This window comes from Fistularia commersonii, chromosome 32 (genome assembly GCF_037954325.1).
Source record: "Fistularia commersonii isolate RoL2024-O1a breed Wild chromosome 32, RoL_Fcom_v1.0, whole genome shotgun sequence".
Classification (NCBI taxonomy): Eukaryota; Metazoa; Chordata; class Actinopteri; order Syngnathiformes; family Fistulariidae; genus Fistularia; species Fistularia commersonii.
The window spans coordinates 2,081,347-2,098,644 of NC_141315.1; the positions used below are offsets into that span (position 1 = coordinate 2,081,347).

Here is a 17,298-nt window from a genome sequence, read left to right on the forward strand (position 1 = left end):
GGGGTCCCCCTAGAAGAGCTGAACCATGTGGCAAGAGAGAGGGAAGTCTGGGCCTCAGTGCTCTGGCTGCCGCCCCTGCAACCTTACTCTGGATAAGTGGGGTGAGATGGGTGTATGGATGGAAATATAACCCTTGCCATTCATACCACACTTGTGAAATCTTTAAGACTTCTTCTTCTTCTTCTTCTTCTTCTTCTTCTTCTTCTTCTTCTTCTTCTTCTTCTTCCTCTTTCGGCTTTTCCCGTCAGGGGTCGCCACAGCGAGTCAACTTTCTCCATCTAACCCTATTCACTGTATCCTCCTCTCTCACACCAACTACCTTCATATCCTCTCTCACTACTTCCATATATCTTGTCTTTGGTCTTCCTTGAGACCTCTTGCCTGGCAGCTCCAATTCCAGCATCCGTCTACCAATATATTCTCCATCCCTCCTCTGTACATGACCGAAACCATCTCAGTCTGGCTTCTCTGACCTTTTCTCCAAAACATCTAACTTGTGCTGTTCCTCTGATAGACTCATTCCTGATCCTCTCCATCGCGGTCACTCCCAAAGAGAACCTCAACATCTTCCTCTCTACAACTTCTAGTTCTGCCTGCTGTCTTTTGGTCATTGTAATAGTTTCTAGTCCATACATCATCGCTGGTCTTTCCACTGTCTTGTACACCTTTCTTTTTATTCCGGCCGATAGTCTTCTGTCACATAGTACACCGTACAGTTTTCTCCACCCATTCCAACCTGCTTGGACCTGTCTCTTCACCTCTTTTCCACACTCTCCGTTGCTCTGGACTGTTGACCCTAAGTACCTGAAATTCTCCAGCTTCTTGATCTCCACTCCCTGTAGCCTCACCGTTCCAAACGAGTTCCTCTCATTTACACACATATATTCTGTCTTGCTGCAACTAACCTTCATTCCTCTCCTTTCCAGGGCATACCTCCACCTCTAGATTTTCCTCAACCTGTTGTCTGCACTCACAACAGATCACAATGTCATTCGCAAACATCATGGTCCATGGGGATTCCTGTCTAACCTCATCTGTCAAACTGTTCATCACCATTGTGAACAAGAAGGGGCTCAGAGCTGATCCCTGATGGAGTCCTACCTCCACCTTGAACTTCTCTGTTACCCCTATTGCACACCACGCCACTGTCTCACAGCTAGCATACATGTCCTGCACCAGTCTAAAGTACTTCTCGGTCACTCCAGATTTCTTCATATAATACCAGAGCTCCCCTCTTGGCACCCTTTCATGTGCTTTTTCTAGGTCTACAAAAACGCAATGCAACTCCCTCTGACCTTCTCTGTACTTTTCTATTTGCATTCTCAACGCACTAGGCATGAAGCCATACTGCTGTTCACAAATGCTGACTTCTGCTCTCAGTCTAGTTTCCACTACTCTTTCCCATAACTTCATTGTATGGCTCATCAACTTTATCCCTCTATTCTGCACATCCCCTTTATCCTTAAAAATAGGCACCATTACACTTTGTCTCCATTCTTCAGGCATCTTCTCACTCTCTAAGATCCTGTTGAATAATCTAGTCAGAAAATCTATCGCTGCCTCTCTTAGACACTTCCACACCTCCACGGGTATATCATCAAGCCCGACTGCTTTTCCACTCCTCATCCTCTTCAATGCCTTCCTCACTTCACTTTTACTAATTTGTGCTACTTTGTGGTCTACAATAGTCACCTCATCTACTCTTGCCTCTCTTTCATTTTCCACATTCATGAGCTCTTCAAAGTACTCTTTCCATCTTCCCATCACTCTTCTAGCATCAGTCAATACATTTCCCTCTCTGTCCTTAATCACCCAGACCTGTTGTACATCCTTCCATCTTTATCTCTCTGTTTCGCCAACCTGTATAGATCATTCTTATCCTCCTTACTATCCAACCGAAGAATACAAGTCATCGAACGCCCTTTGTTTTGCCTTTGCTACCTCCATCTTTACCTTTCACCGCATCTCTCTGAACTCCTGTCTGTTCTCTTCAGTTTTCTCAGTATCCCACTTCTTCTTTGCTAACCGCTTTCTCTGTATACACTCCTGCACTTCCTCATTCCACCACCAAGTCTCTTTGTCTACTTTCCTTCCAGATGACACACCAAGTACTCTTCTACCGGTCTTCCTGATAACACTAGCTGTAGTTGTCCAATCATCTTGAAGCTCACTCTGACCACCCAGACCCTTTCTCAACTCCTCTCTGAAAACCATGCAACACTCCTCCCTTTTCAGCTTCCACCATTTTGTCCTTTGCTCCGGCTTTGTCCTCTTCATCTTCCTTGTCACCAGTCATCCTACAAACCACCATCCTATGCTGTCTGGCTACGCTCTCACCCACAACTACTTTGCAGTCACTGATCTCTTTCAGGTTACCTAGTCTATACAAGATGTAATCTACCTGCGTGCTCCTACCTCCGCTCTTATAAGTTACCCTATGTTCCTGTTTTTTGTGGAAAAAGGTGTTCACGACAGCCATTTCTATCCATTTTGCAAAATCTACCACCATCTGTCCCTCTGCATTCCTATCCTGGATACCAAATCTGCCCATCACTTCTTCATCCCCTCTATTGCCTTCACCAACATGTCCATTGAAGTCTGCACCAATTATCACTCTCTCATTTCTGGGAATATTCTGCATCACTTCATCTGACTCATTCCAGAACTTCTCCTTCTCTTCAGATTCACATCCCACCTGCGGGGCATAGCCACTAACAACATAGAGCATCACACCTTCGATTTCCAGTTTCAGACTCATAAGTCTATCTGACATATTTTCACCTCTTGGACGTTCCTAACAAACTCCTCCTTCAAGATAACTCCTACTCCATTTCTCTTCCTGTCAGTACGATGATCGTACAACTTATAGCCTGCTCCTAAGCTTCTAGCCTTACTACCTTTCCACCTGGTCTCCTGGTCTCCTGGACACACAGTATATCCACCTTCCTTGTCTGCATCATGTCGACCAACTCTCTACCTTTTCCTGTCATAGTCCCAATATTCAAAGTCCCTACTCTCAGTCCCAGGCTCTTTCCTTTCCTCTTCTCTCTCTGCTTCCGAACACGCACTCCTCCTCTTCTTCTTGTTCTTGCTCTTCGACCCACAGTAGCCCAATTTCCATTAGTACCCTGTCGGTCATCAGTACCAATGGCGGTCGTTTTTAACCCGGTCCGCGACCGATCTGGTATGGTATACTTTTGGTTGACTTGCATGTTTGGTTTTGGCAAAAGTTTTACGACGGATGCTCTCCTGACGCAACCCTCTGCATTTGCGAAATCTGTAAGACATGGTACTAAAAATGTAATGAGAAGACCCATTAACATATCTTGACAATTGCATTGTCATCTTAGCTGATTAGTTGAAGAGCCGATGTCTGAATCAGTATGGAGATTCATTGCTCTTTCTTTTCTACAGGGCACTGCCATTCAGAAAGAAAGTATGTTTACAGTGTTTTTTATAATAACTTCAGTCAATTTTAATGTGAGAATTTGATCTAATTGAATCTCCTATTATTTCTTTTGGCTGCTCTTTTCACGGGCCACCACAGTGAATCTCAACAGTCTTGCGTGACTTACCATTCTAAGTGATAATCTGTTGTCTCACATTACCCCCTGACACTTTTCTGCTTCCAATCTCACCTGCTTGAAAGCCCTTCTACACTTCTTTTCCACACTTTAATTGTTTACAGCTCATTTTGGTTGTTTTCTATCATAGAAAACATCTAGTAGCCTATGCAGTCAAAGTAAAATGTGAACCAGAGTTTTGTTATGATGTTTTAACCCTTGTTTTTCATGCAGGTTATTAGTGCCAGGCTTGCTACACTTGTGGTGTGTAAATAATGTATCTTATTGAAGCATAAAGACAGGTGAAGAAAGTACCCTTAACAAAGAAGATACTAAATGAGAATTAAGAATCTTCTTCACTGGCTCTGAGGCTGAGAAGGAGAAGGTAAATGTAGAGGTCAAACAAGCCATAATAACTGTCAAGCTGAGTTGTAGGTGGAGTGAATCTTTGCACAAGGGGATCTCCACTCAGGTTGACAGAGGATCAAAAATTTCACCTTGGTAAACACTGCTTTCACCATCCGTTCACTCATCAGAATCCAAGGGGGCAACTACCCCAATGACCTCAACTCCTTTTTCACCTGCTTTGAGAGTGACAACAGATCCCAGATAGAGACCTTGGTCTCGACTCTCAAACCTGACTGCCCTGTCATGGTCTTTAAACCCAGAGAAGGTGGTTAGAGCCCTTAGTGACATAATATAGAGGCTTGCATTAAAATCAAATACATTTGATATTGTCATAAACCCCCAGTCAAGGCAAAGAGCAAACTACGGCTGCCAAGACTTCATACTACTAGCTTACACTCTGTGACTGAGATGATGCAAGCATGTTGCGACCCCAGTAAGACTCTGCAATGACTTTTAAGATTTCCTTCCAACTTCAAGTTTTAAGTCCGCAACTGTGAAAAGGCACCTCCTCATTTGTCAGTCTGATCTGTATACAGTAGGGGCAAAACCCCAGGATAAAAGATACTCAAATAAACCTCTAAAACTGTGCAGCATTTTAACCTCAGACGTTTTTCATACCACCAAAACATGATTACAGTATCATAGTTGGAGCCCAGGATTAATTTAGAGATAAAAAAGGTGAATAGAATAGAATAGAACTTTGTAAACCACAAAGGAAATTCTTTCACCAGAAGGCTCCAAATTTACAGTACAGTAACAACTGAACATGATATTGATATTATTGTTGTAACAGTTTTCCTTCCTACAGAAGAGGGATTTGAAATATAGTTTGATGGCCACAGGTAAGAGGGACTTCCTGTGGCGTTCTTTGCTGCTCCTTGGTGGTCGCAGTCTGGGGCTGAAAGTGCTCTTGTAGGACCCAAGTGTAGCATGCAAGAGGTGAGAGGTAGCTCTGACCTTTCTTGCATCTGTTTTTAGTCCAGTCCAGTTTATTGCTTAGTTGTCACACCATGCTAAATGTTGTTGTATACATCATTGGAGTATGTTAAGGCAGTGGTCCCCAACCTTTTTTGGACCAGGGACCGGTTTCATGAAAATGTGTTCGTGGGTCTGTTGTCCTTAAAAGATGCTGCTGATAAGTAGGTACTACATAAAGATACGTCCTATTCAGATCTGTTGTGTAGGACTAGGTGTTGGTATCCCTTGATGAAATCATGCCTAAGGCACCGATGAGACTCTGTGGGGTTTCAAGTGAGCGATGGCCTCCTTCGGGTTGTCAAGTGAGCGCCCTCCTTCATGGATGTTTCGCTGATTGGCCCACGACATCTCCAGAGGGTTCAGCAGTGAATCCCAGCGTCCCAGGTTCACTCCCTAGATGCCATCAGCTCACCTGAAGGCCCACGTTGGATCTCTTCTCTTCAGCCACAGCCACTGGGTCCCATTTTCAGCAGCCCTGGAGAGGTCCTTGACTGCCTGTCTGTGGGCATGTCCTTTAACTCCTTCTCCCTGAGTAGCCTCGATGTTGACGTGGCTATGAAGCCTCTGCAGCCTACCTCCACTGGACGAACCTTTGCTTTCCAGCCTTGTCCCTGAGCATCTGTGACCAGTTCAGCATATCTCAGCTTCTTTCGTTCATAGGCCTCCTCCACTGCACCCTCCCAGGGCACCGTGAGCTCTATGATGTAGACGAGCCTGAGAGAGGATGACCACAGAACGAGGTCTGGTCGCAGGTTGGTGGATGCGATCTCAGCTGGGAAGCAAAGTCTCTTGTCCAGGTCCGCTAGCAGCTTCCAGTCCCGCGCACTGGCCAGTGGCCCAAGGTCAGTTCTTGTGGGGGGGAGGTTGGCTTGCCCCTCCCGCACGAATGGAGTTGTGTGCCAACGGGATGACGGAGGAGGAAGGGTGTTTACGCTCGTCCGGCGAGTTTCCAGCACCGCTGCAAGACATTTTAGTACCTGGTTGTGTCGCCAGGTATAACGGCCTTGGGAGAGGCTGGTCTTGCATCCCACTAGGATGTGCTTCAGTGTAGCTAGGCTTGAGCATAGAGGGCATGTAGGGTCTTCGCCATACCACTGCTTTAGATTTGCAGGAGAAGGCAGGACATCATAGGCTGCCCTGATGGTAAAGCTCGCCCTGAAGGCCTCCATCTCCCACAGATCTTTCCAGGAGATCTTCCGCTTCTCGACTCCCTCCCATGTCATCCACTGCCCTTGCTTCGCCTATGACACAGCTTGTGCACGCCTTCCTGCTTCCTCTTCCCGGCGAACTTCCTGGACCACCAGCTTGCGTCTCTGGGCTGGATTGGCCTTGCTCCAGGCTAGTGTACTGGCCCCAAGCCCAAGTCCACTCCTCCCCTGCCTGTTCAGCTGCAGCCAGAGGGGTCCACTTCCTCCCAGTTGCCAGGATGGGGGTGCTTGGGCTATGAATGGGTCGCTTGAACCCAATAGCATCATCTCCAGTCTGACTTTGGCACACTTGTACTCCTCTGCCAGACTGGAGATGGGCAGGTGTAGCATCCCTTTGCTGTAGAGCCCAATTCTGCTGAAGCACCTGGGAAGGCCAAGCCACTTCCTTGCATATGAGCTGACCATTCTCTCCAGCTTTTCTACCTTTGAGAGTGGAACCTCATAGAGGGTTAGTGGCCACAGGAGGCGGGGAGTAGGCCATACCGCAAGCACCAGAGCTATAGCTTGCCCGGAAGCAGGGTTCTGTCAATGTTCTCCAGGCCGCTGGCAACCTCCTTCCTGAGCTCCTCTATTTGTTCCTTGTCCTTGAGGGAGGCGTCATACCAGCGACCTAGGCTCTTCACAGGCTTCTCCGAAACCATTGGAATTGGTTCCTCGCCAATGTAGAAGCGGTGGTCTAACAGTTTCCCCTTCACGATGGAAATGCTTCTGGACTTGCTCGGCTTGATCTTCATGCGAGCCAGCTTGATGTTGTCTTGGAGCTTGCCTATAAGCCGTACTGTGCAAGCCTTGGTTGAGGTGAGTGTTGTGAGGTCATCCATGTAGGCTCTGACTGGTGGCAGCCTCAGTCCGGGTCTTATTCGCTGTCCGCCAACCACCCATCGTGAAGCCCGTATGATGACCTCCATGGCCAAGGTGAAGGCCAAGGGGGAGATGGTGCAGCCGGCCATGATCCCCACCTCTAGCTGCTGCCATGCTGTGGTGTACTCTGCGGTTGTCACGCAGAGCTGAATGTCTTGGAAGTAGGCCTTGATAAGGCTTGTGAGAGCTGGTGGGACGCTGAAGTATCTATTCTAACTGAAAGAGGGGTCTTTCAGTCATGCTTTGGTCCCAATTGGTTTCTTTCATTCTCTGTATTTTTCTTTTACTTTTAAATCTTGCAGATCAGGTGCTATGGAACACCCTTGGGATATCAGCTTATTTAGTTTATGATCACCTCTCTCTGTGCATTTCGATTTCTGCAGTTACAAGTTTTCACTGTTCTGAGATACATTTTCACCTAACTGTTGATTTTGGTGATCTGACCTGTTTTAGTGCCATGAAATGTTGTCTGTTAAGTATTTGATCTGGAAAAGGAATAATGAACTGGAAATCAAAATGTAATCAAGGGTCAATGATGACGTTGCAAGTAATGAACCTTTCAAGAACAGGCTCCTGACCCTTGCAGTTCTTCATGACTGACTTCTCTGGTTCACTCTCAAGCTATTATTTTTCCATTATTTTGGTCACAGCAGGTATCTGTTTGCATGTTATATGCTGAAACACACATTTTAATCTGCCTCCTTAGCCTTGAGTATATGATAGTGAGACCCAGCAACTAGCATCAAAAACACAGCAACCAGCAGATATAAGACATAAACAAATAAAGAAGGGGGAATGTTGGATGCAAAAGGTGAACACAAATGATAATGCTGGGCTATTTTTCCTTTTTTTATTAATACAAGTCCATGTTTAATATTTCTTTTGAGATTGATCGCTGCCATAATTGTTTATTGAAAAGCAGGTGTTGTAAATAAATTTGCAAATAAATTCTTTAAAACAATGTGATTTTCTGGATTTTTTTTTTATCATTCTGTCTCTCAAAGTTGAAGCGTAGCTATGATGAAAATAGTAGGCCTCTTTCATCTTTTTTAAGTGGGAGAACACAATAGGTGGCTGACTAAATACAGTACTTATTTGCCCCACTGTACATTCACACAGGAGGGACCTGTGAAGGAGTCACATGCATCTTTTTATCCCAACACTTTTTGACAACAATGTTGACCTTGCGAAAGATAAGACTTGGAAGTAGTTTTCTATTAAAGCCAACCGACATCTTGTTCAGATTTTTGTAAAAGCTTAGCGAACAAGAGTTTATTTTCAAATCAGACTGATTGGGTGGGGGTGGGAGAAGGGGATACACACAATGCATTATTCTAATCTCATTATACTTTTGCCTCACTCAGGCTGATTTATTCATTGCAAAACAAACTTGAATTTTTATGTGTCCATTATCTTGATCTTACCAAGCGCCTTCTGATACATAAAACAATGTGCTGTCTCTTGCCATCCATGAAACAAGTGTGAAAGTATGAACCTTGTTGAAGTGTACATGCAATCAAATTATCCCACAGATACCCAAACAGCTAACTAAACAGCTGCGCACGCATGAGCAGATAGTTTAGTAGGGAAACAATACAGAATCTTATAATCAGGAGAACAGACATTACTACACCCAGATAAGTGTCCTCTAAATGTATCAAAACATGCAAGAATAAGATGTACTCAGGGGGGCCCTCGAAGGAAGCTGGCATTTCTGTTTTGGACTAAGAAGCAACAACACCATGTCAGATGATCAAGAACCAATCAAGTGTCTTCCTTCGAGATCTCAACAATGTAACACTAATCTAGAGAATTTAGAAAACTAGAAGTTATTTATCAATGCTTTACTCAAACTGAGGATGTTGTCTCATTCCTCCACTGACATTTAAGGAGGCTTAAGCCATGTTTTTCTTGTGGCCCCGGCCAATCAATCGTGCTTGGAAATGCAATATTTCAGCGATGTTTTGAGGCACATGCCTTACATTTTGCACAAAACACAAACACACAGACATACACTCTCGCTCAGACTATATTTGAAAAAGGGTAAAAAGTAAAGGTCAATGTCAGTTTGTGATGTTTTTTTTCATGAACACTCAAGAGGATCTAGAGCTAAATTCAGTACATGAGGCACCAACATCTCTTGGAGTCTATGTGAAAATAAATTATTCACGCACATTGACTTGACTTGAACACACATTTCTCACACAACTCAAAAAAAATCACTTGGCAAGAGTATAGTACACTTGAGCCCCATCACCAGTCACATCCAAGGCCACATTAGGAGACATGAAACCATAAGTCTCTTAACCAAGGATCAAAGTCCACTTAATTATGATTTGCAAAAAGACTTTTAGCAATAAGTATATTCTTTCCGAGTCTTTACAATATCAATGCGTTCTATAGGTAGTTAAAAGAGACAAATAACCACAATACGATATTATTTTCAAAAACAAAAAAAGAAATATTTTGCATTGAAAATGCAGTTCTTGCAAACTCCTACACTGATTCATGCTGATTGGGGAGAAGAGCTCTGAGGATACATATGAATGTGATCCTAAATCATCCTCTGAACTACATACATTTCATGATCATATCCTGAGAAGAACATTTATAGCAGGGGTGTCAAACATACGGCCCGCGGGCCAGAACCAGCCTACAAGGAGGTTCAATCAGGCCCGCGGGATCATTTGAAAGTGAAAAAATGCATAAAAGACAAGGATTTAATTTTTTAATGAAATGCAATTCAATTATTTTCTGCTAGGGGCGCACTATTTTGGTCAGAGTAGACGACAATCCGCATCACTGAGACAGACCACTCGGCAGATGTTATCAATAGACCATCTGCTGCTTGTTATGACGTTTTTCTACCCTGTTCTCTACCTCCCTGCTGCCCCCTCATTAGCAAAAATGTTGTTATCAAAACAGAGAAAGGTATATAAAGAGTGTAGAATTTTCAAAGAAAAATGGACTACGTCCTATTTATTTACGGAGACGCATGGGAAACCTTTGTGCTTGGTGTGTTTGAAACAAGTTTCGGTATTAAAAGAATATAGTATACGGCGCCACAACGAGACTCATCAGAGCGAAAAATATGACAGCTTGCAAGAACAACTGAGAAGAGATAAGATCAACGAATTGCTGGCGGGTCTGAGGCAACAGCAGTCCACTTTCACCGATAGCCGAGAAATTAGTGAAGCAGCGGTAAAAGCCAGCTAGCTAATTGCTAGCGAAAATGTGCAATTTAACGTTAGTCACCAGCTTCACAACAAACGAGTATGGTGGAATTCTACTGTTCATGCAACTCCATACATTTTCAGTATGTATTGTATGTTTATCCATGTTTCATGTATGAAGTTTTTCACATTTATAGGACAGGTGAATACTTTCTTCCTTACACATTTAATAGCACTCTTTTTAGCTTGTGGGGTGTAGGCAGGGATTCAATTCAGATTCTATATGCACACGTGTAAATGGTTTAAAAATCCCTTTCTTTATAAGTCTCGTTTAATCTTAAAGTGCGTTACTATATTTTTCAATACTAATTACTTGTTAAAATTTTGTGCCTTTGTACTACCAGTGGGATCGCATGATCACATGATTGCAATGCATACATGTGAACGATAAAAGTAAATTGCAGTTTTGTCTAAGGAAATACGAGGTGTGTCATGAAATGTTTTGTAAAAGGATTGTTCATTAAACTCCCAAGATTTTCCTAATGTCCTTGTACTTCTTTACAGCAAAACAGACATGATATTGGGTTATTTATTGCTGAGTATGCTATTATTTTAATGGTCTGGCCCACTTGACATCTACCAAGGCCATATGTGACCCAGGATGAGAAATGAGTTTGACACCCCTGATTTAGAGGTAAAGCTCACAGGATAGCCTACAGTGTAGCAGCACTATTATGGCTGGAGTCCCTTTTCTGTGTCAGGCATTGAAACACCCTTGCCACATTCAGTGGCAGATCTGAGGACACCTGACAACCTCTGATGCAAAGTCTTTTTAATGACATTGTCTGCTTCCTGTCAAGTCAGCTGGGGGGCAATGTGGGGAAAGTCAAATGTAAAAGGACATTGGAGACATTGAGTGTCTCAACACGAAAATTGTGCTGAGGACTGAGTGAGCGTATGTATTGTGTCTGTGTAGAAAATCTGCATTCCGTAATACTTGGACATAAGCTACCACCTTATTCAGGTTTGCTTTTCTTGTTTAAACTCTTCTCTGCTTAATCTTCATTTCAAATTATGTCTGCTTCCCTTGGGCAGTTGTCTCATCTCTCTCTGTCATTTATTTTCTGTTTAATTTCCTTTTGCTGTTCATTTTTTGCAGAGGATTTCAAACTGACTCAAAAATGCCTGGCAATGGAGAGTAGAACCTTGGACAGGGGAAGAAAAAGATGAAAGAAAAAGTGTCCAGAAACTCCACTTCATAGCTTGTATGTCACCCTCTATATCAAGTTCTCTTCACATATGAAATATGAGTGCAAATAATTAAATCATGCAAGTCATACATTGGAGAGACCAAGTATAGAGATAAACCTTTGCAGATGTTTTAGATGACATGCTTAGTAGTCAGGAGGTGGCATCAACCTTAAGTCAACTTGACATAATGGAATGTAGCTATATGGAGACTGTCCTCTGAAAAAACAACTTTATGGCTTGTGAAAGCAAGCATCCCACAACTGCACAAATATATAAAATTCTTCTTGGTGGTGGATGCCCTCTCGTGGCAACGTGAAAGTAGTTAGGGGGGCAAATTCTTGGTGACGGTCATAAGAACAAATTCTTGTCATTTAAAATTGGACGTAACTAGCAGTGTCACAGTTACTCAATGCACAATTCAGTTGAATGTTAGCAACTGAGTACACTTCGACAAATTTTAGACAAAATTATAAATGCAACAGTGTAGTGATCAATATTTTTTCTATAAGTTTACGTGCAAGAATGCAAACTTAAATTACTTCCTTTTTCCTTGGAATGTAAAAGTGTGAATTAGAATTAAAAGGTCCATTGTGGGATGAATGTTAGCATAATTCTGCATGTCCTAATAAACTGACTTGCCTAAAAGTAGTGACCTCTGAGATTTAAGATGATGAGATGCATAAGATTGATTGTGCTGTCACAAAGGCACCTGGGGGTACAGCTTTACAATTTGAGTAGTTTGGACAACGTATGTAGCTCAGCGGTAGAGCGCATGCCTCGCATGCCTCGGTTCAATCCTGGGCATCTCCACTGTAAGTCGTTTTGGTTAAAAGTGTCTGCCGAATGACTGTAATGCAATGGCTCAATAATGATGGCTGCAGTGGGTGTTTAGTCCAAGAGAGACAAACCATGACACTTTAAGTATGTATTGAAAGATATGACTGATAGTACATTCAAACAAAACAGATCCTCAAATTCAGATTAGGAAATGTTAGTGTGGATTTTGTAAAATGGCAAACAACAATGGTCAAGTTGTTGTTTAGGGGTTTTGTAGCCATCCTGATTCCCGTGCTTCTTCCAATACATGGTGGGTAGTACTGTGAGCATCAGAACTTTATTGCAAAACAATGGAAACAGGTGGCATTGTCAGACAGCTTATAGCTTATAGTAGTTTATAGTAGGCATCAACATTTGGGCAAGTGTTTGCAACATGTCTTTCAGTAGAGCAGATGGGAGTATGTCAGCTGGAACAGTGACAGGGACTTTCTCAATCAAATGATAAAGTCAGTTGATTCTAATAAATGAAGATGAAGATGTAGGGATTCAAAGGTGGATCTAATGTTAGGGGGATGGACCACCTGCCAAAAAGGTACCAGTACCTCCCCAAATCAGAGAAGGCTTACCCATACCCATTGAGAAGCACTGTCAGCCAAGATCAATCTTTTTGTAAAATACTCCGCATGGATTTTAGTGAATCATATGGAGGGAGCTGCAATGTGGGCCAGCGTGACAAATCTGTCAAGCATGGCCAAGATGCATAGAAACACAACTCGCCTTAATAACTTGCATCAATATTGAGAGATGTTTCTGGAGCAAATTACTAAAGCCTTGATGACTATGTCAAGGCTTCACTCTAAAATAAATAAAATTACTCCTTTATTTTTGAGGATTTGATTAATATCATAGGATATAATGTTACCTAGCTCCATGGGAACCATCAAAAGCGGTCCAAGTAATCAAATTATAGGTCCATGGAAAAATTAAGGACATACAAAAATATGTGACTTCATTTGGCCCACAGATATACAAAGGCAGAAATTAAAAAGATGTAAGGTGTGGTGGATGAATAAGCCTTTCATCTATGTAACATTTCAGGGCTGATACAGAATGTATTTCATAAGTTTGACACAAAGAGGTAGATGACAGTGTAGGATACCAATCATTATGGTAAATGAATAAACAGGCGGGGGCCTATCATAATACAGGTTCAGCTTGAAAAATTTGTATATCATGAGATATATTTTTGTCACTCATTCGTGAAAGTGAAATCCATACACAATACACATAGATACCTGACCCAACAATGCAGATGACCTGAAGACCTGAAGGCTGCTATCAAAGCAACCTGGACCTCCATTATACCTGAGCAGTTTTACAGGCTGATCTCCTCCATGCCACGCTCACATTGATGCAGTAATTGATGCAAAAGGAGACCCAACCAAGTATTGAGTTCATAGAAATAAACATACTTTTCAGAAGCCTGACATTTCTGTTTAGTACGTAATTCAATTATTGGTCTTGTGTAATATTCAAATGTTCTGAGACACTGAATTTTGTGTTTCATCATCTGTAAGCTGTAAATCACAAAAAAATCAAGAATTAAAGGCTTGAAATATTTCACTCTGTGTACAATGTTTGATGTGTGGGTTTCACTTTCAGAAATGAGTCACAGAAAATATGGTTCTTTGTCATACTATTTTTTTCTAGCTCTACCTTATCTTTCCATGCTACTCTGGGAATGATAGGAGAAAGGCTTAAATACCAAAAAGCTGTCCTATTAATAGCGTTTTTAATATGTATATGAATAATTCATTATAGAGATATATAATAATAATAGTAATAATGATAATAATAACATAATTATAAAATTATAATTCATTATAGAGAAGTGGTCTTTCCTGCTGGGCCTTAGGCCTGTTACACCTCCAGTGGTGCCTGCAGTGGACTTAATATGGCAGGGGCATCATCTTCCCTGAGGCAGGCCTAAACCTGGCCACATACCATAATTTTTCGCTGCAGGCTCTTGGGCTTGGGACCACCGCACCTTGACCTTTTGTCCCTAAACCCAGAATATCTCCAGGTGGTGGGAGATCCCTGCAGCAAAACTTAAATGGATGTTGTTCCCAAAGTCTTGTCTCACTCTTTCAGCCAGAGCCAGTGGCTTGCTTTCTGTAGTTTCCCAGACAGTCCTTTGGTGGATCTACAGTACAAAGTGAGGCTCCGTGTAGGATCAGATCCTTGAGCAGGCATGATGTTGACCAGCCAATAAAGCCTCTGGCTCCCACTCCACTGGTTACAGCCTCACACTCGATCCACTTTCTTTGCACTTTGTGACCAGGTCTGCACATCTTCTTTCTCTCCATGGCAGTTTTCAGTCCACCTCCTCCCATGGCACTGTTGGCTCAATCAGTATTGCTACCTTCATGGGTGCAGACCACAGCACCACGTATGGTCTTAGGGTGGTATTGCACATCTCCTGCGGTAACTGGAGTTGCCTACTCAGGTCCTCTTCCATCTTCCACTCTACCCCTCGTGTCAATGGCTAGGCAGACGGTCTCTTTCTGCGATGCATCATGGGCTGTAGAAGTAGATCCTGCAAGGGATCTCTGATTGACTCTATTTGTTTGCTTCCTGAGCCCTTGGTCGGCCCTCCATCTCCACTGACCCTGTGACACTGCTATTTTACAGCATGCTAGAGTGAAGCATTGATGGTCCCACAGAGATCACAGCATTGCTCTGCCCCAAGCCATTGTTTGAGGATTTTAGAGCTCGCCAGGGTGTTGTATGTTGCCCTGCTGAGAAACTGAGCTGAGCCTGAGGCATGGAGATCTGCCTAGCTGATTATTTGGCTCCTGGCACACTCCCACATTGTCCACTGCCCTTGCTGCTCCTGTGCCACAGACCTCACTCTGAAGCCTCAGACCCTCACCCTCACGCCGTCACAAGCCTCAGCTTCTCTTGCCCTGTAGGGGCATGGGTGATGAATTTTAGGGATAGCTGGAGTGAGGCCAATCTATACAGGGCGGCAGGTGAGAAGCACCTTGGTAGGGCTAGCGGATGAAGGATTTGCCTTTTGCCTCCAGCCGGCTGTCAGCTGATGAGTTGACTTCGCACAGCTTCTGAGGCCACATCAACCTTGGGCACAGGATAAAGTGATAACACCACATTTTGTATTTTCCACTTAATTGGCTTGTCTAAACCATGCACGGGCGCTCTCTCCCAGCTTCCTAAGGATTATCTTTTTCTGCAACTTTTATTTGTATCAAGTCAGGCCTTAATCTTGACAGGAATCTAACCCTGTGGATGGCTCATGATGTTCATGAACAAATCAACTGGCTGATAATAAAATTAATATTGTGTGGTTTTATTTGACAGATAGGCCTTGACCGGATTTTACACCTGATTCTCTCCAAAGATGAAATTGAGCTTCTATAATGTGCAAGTCTTTTTAATGTTCCACTGACTACATTAAACATATTAGGAGATTATCTGAACATACTTCATAAATAGACTGTCCATCAAATTTATAACATACAAGTTTTGCAAACCTCATTTGATGCCCTCATGAGATCATCCTCATTCTGAGGGAATATTGATAAACTCTACCCCAGATGCTTTAGCAGCATTTCTATTTCTGAAAGCACCATGTGGTTTTGCTAAGATCCCAGATGGAAGCCATGCAGGAAGTATAAGCAAGGTCACTCCGACAAAAAAGACACTTAAGTGGAGATTGCCTTCACTCCTTTAGTGTGACATAGTATCAAGCAAGATCTTTTTGTGGCTATTAGCTGATAAGAAAGGTCCAGCTGGATATAATAAACATGCATATCCTGCAAAACAACCCACTTAATTTGTGTGAGAGCGCAAAGACAAGACATCCCCCTCCCTTTTATATGATATTTGATTTATTTTATTTACTGAGTTAGCAACTTGCCCCTTTCATCTCACCCACTGTTCGTGAGTATGTAGTACCCCATTCCGCCACAGGGTGGCGTGAAACCAACTGTGATTAGTTTTGCTGAGACCCGGTCACAGCTTTAGTTCAGTGCTGTGTCGGCGGCAAAGAGGTTGGACGCCAGCAATGTGGCTAATGTCTGTGTTACAGCCGACAATAGAACCCGCAAAACCTACACGCTGAATCATCATCATTCACGTGTGCAACATTTGTATCAATGGTTACAGAGCAGATATTCCTCAGGACTGTGAGCAAGAAGGCATTTTAATTTGGTGACAAATCAGTACAAGAAAATTAGGTGGGTGTACCTTATGGGGTGGGCTGGCTGTAGTCAGCTGGAACAGCAAAGAACATTTTGCCCCAAATTAGCATAAACCGGCTGCCTATTGGCATTTTCCACATTCTACACATAATTTTTTGTTTGAATCATTTGTATCACTACAGGATAAGGTTTGTATTTTCCCTGGAAAATAGACAGGGTTACTTCCTCCATAAACAGGCTGTTTATCACCATCTGCCACAAAAGTTGCAGTGGCAGATTAGTGTTGAATAGAATACTTGTGCACAATAATCGCACACCAGGAAATTACTTAAATGAGCTATACTTTTAATACTGTAACTGCCCTTTGTCCAAGAAAACATTTTATAGGACAGTGTTATGTCAAGGGACACAGTCCTATCTATCCAAAAGTTAATGTTGCTTAAAATAAGTATGTAGGATCAATGTATTTTTGTTTGGGTTTCAACTGTCGGCATGGGTTTAGCCTCTTTGATCCTATACTCAAATCTTTTCAGAACTTTCTTATTTAATTGTCAAGGTTTTTTTTCTTTATTTACCATTGATCGTATCTGAATTACATTATTTAATGAAAGCCACTTGTAAACATACAATATACATAATATGTGTTATGTAGAACATTGACTATTCTTTCTGATTGGCTCCCATTCTACTTTATGAATTGTTTCCCAAATCATTTTCCCTCCAAGTGCTTTGGTTGCTATACTAAAAATATCTGCTGAAATAATAATGTTAGTAATCACTCAAAAGAGCACCATTCTCTCCTGTACAATGGTTTGCTTGTTGTTCAACACAAATAAAGAGTTTAGACCAAAGATTAACA

At 42.6% G+C, this 17,298-nt stretch overlaps 1 pseudogene; it reads right to left on the reverse strand.

Moving 5' to 3' along the window:
• Positions 1-244: 244 nt before the first annotated feature.
• Positions 245-17,298, reverse strand: part of LOC147215112 (uncharacterized) — a 32,663-nt pseudogene continuing 15,609 nt past the window's right edge.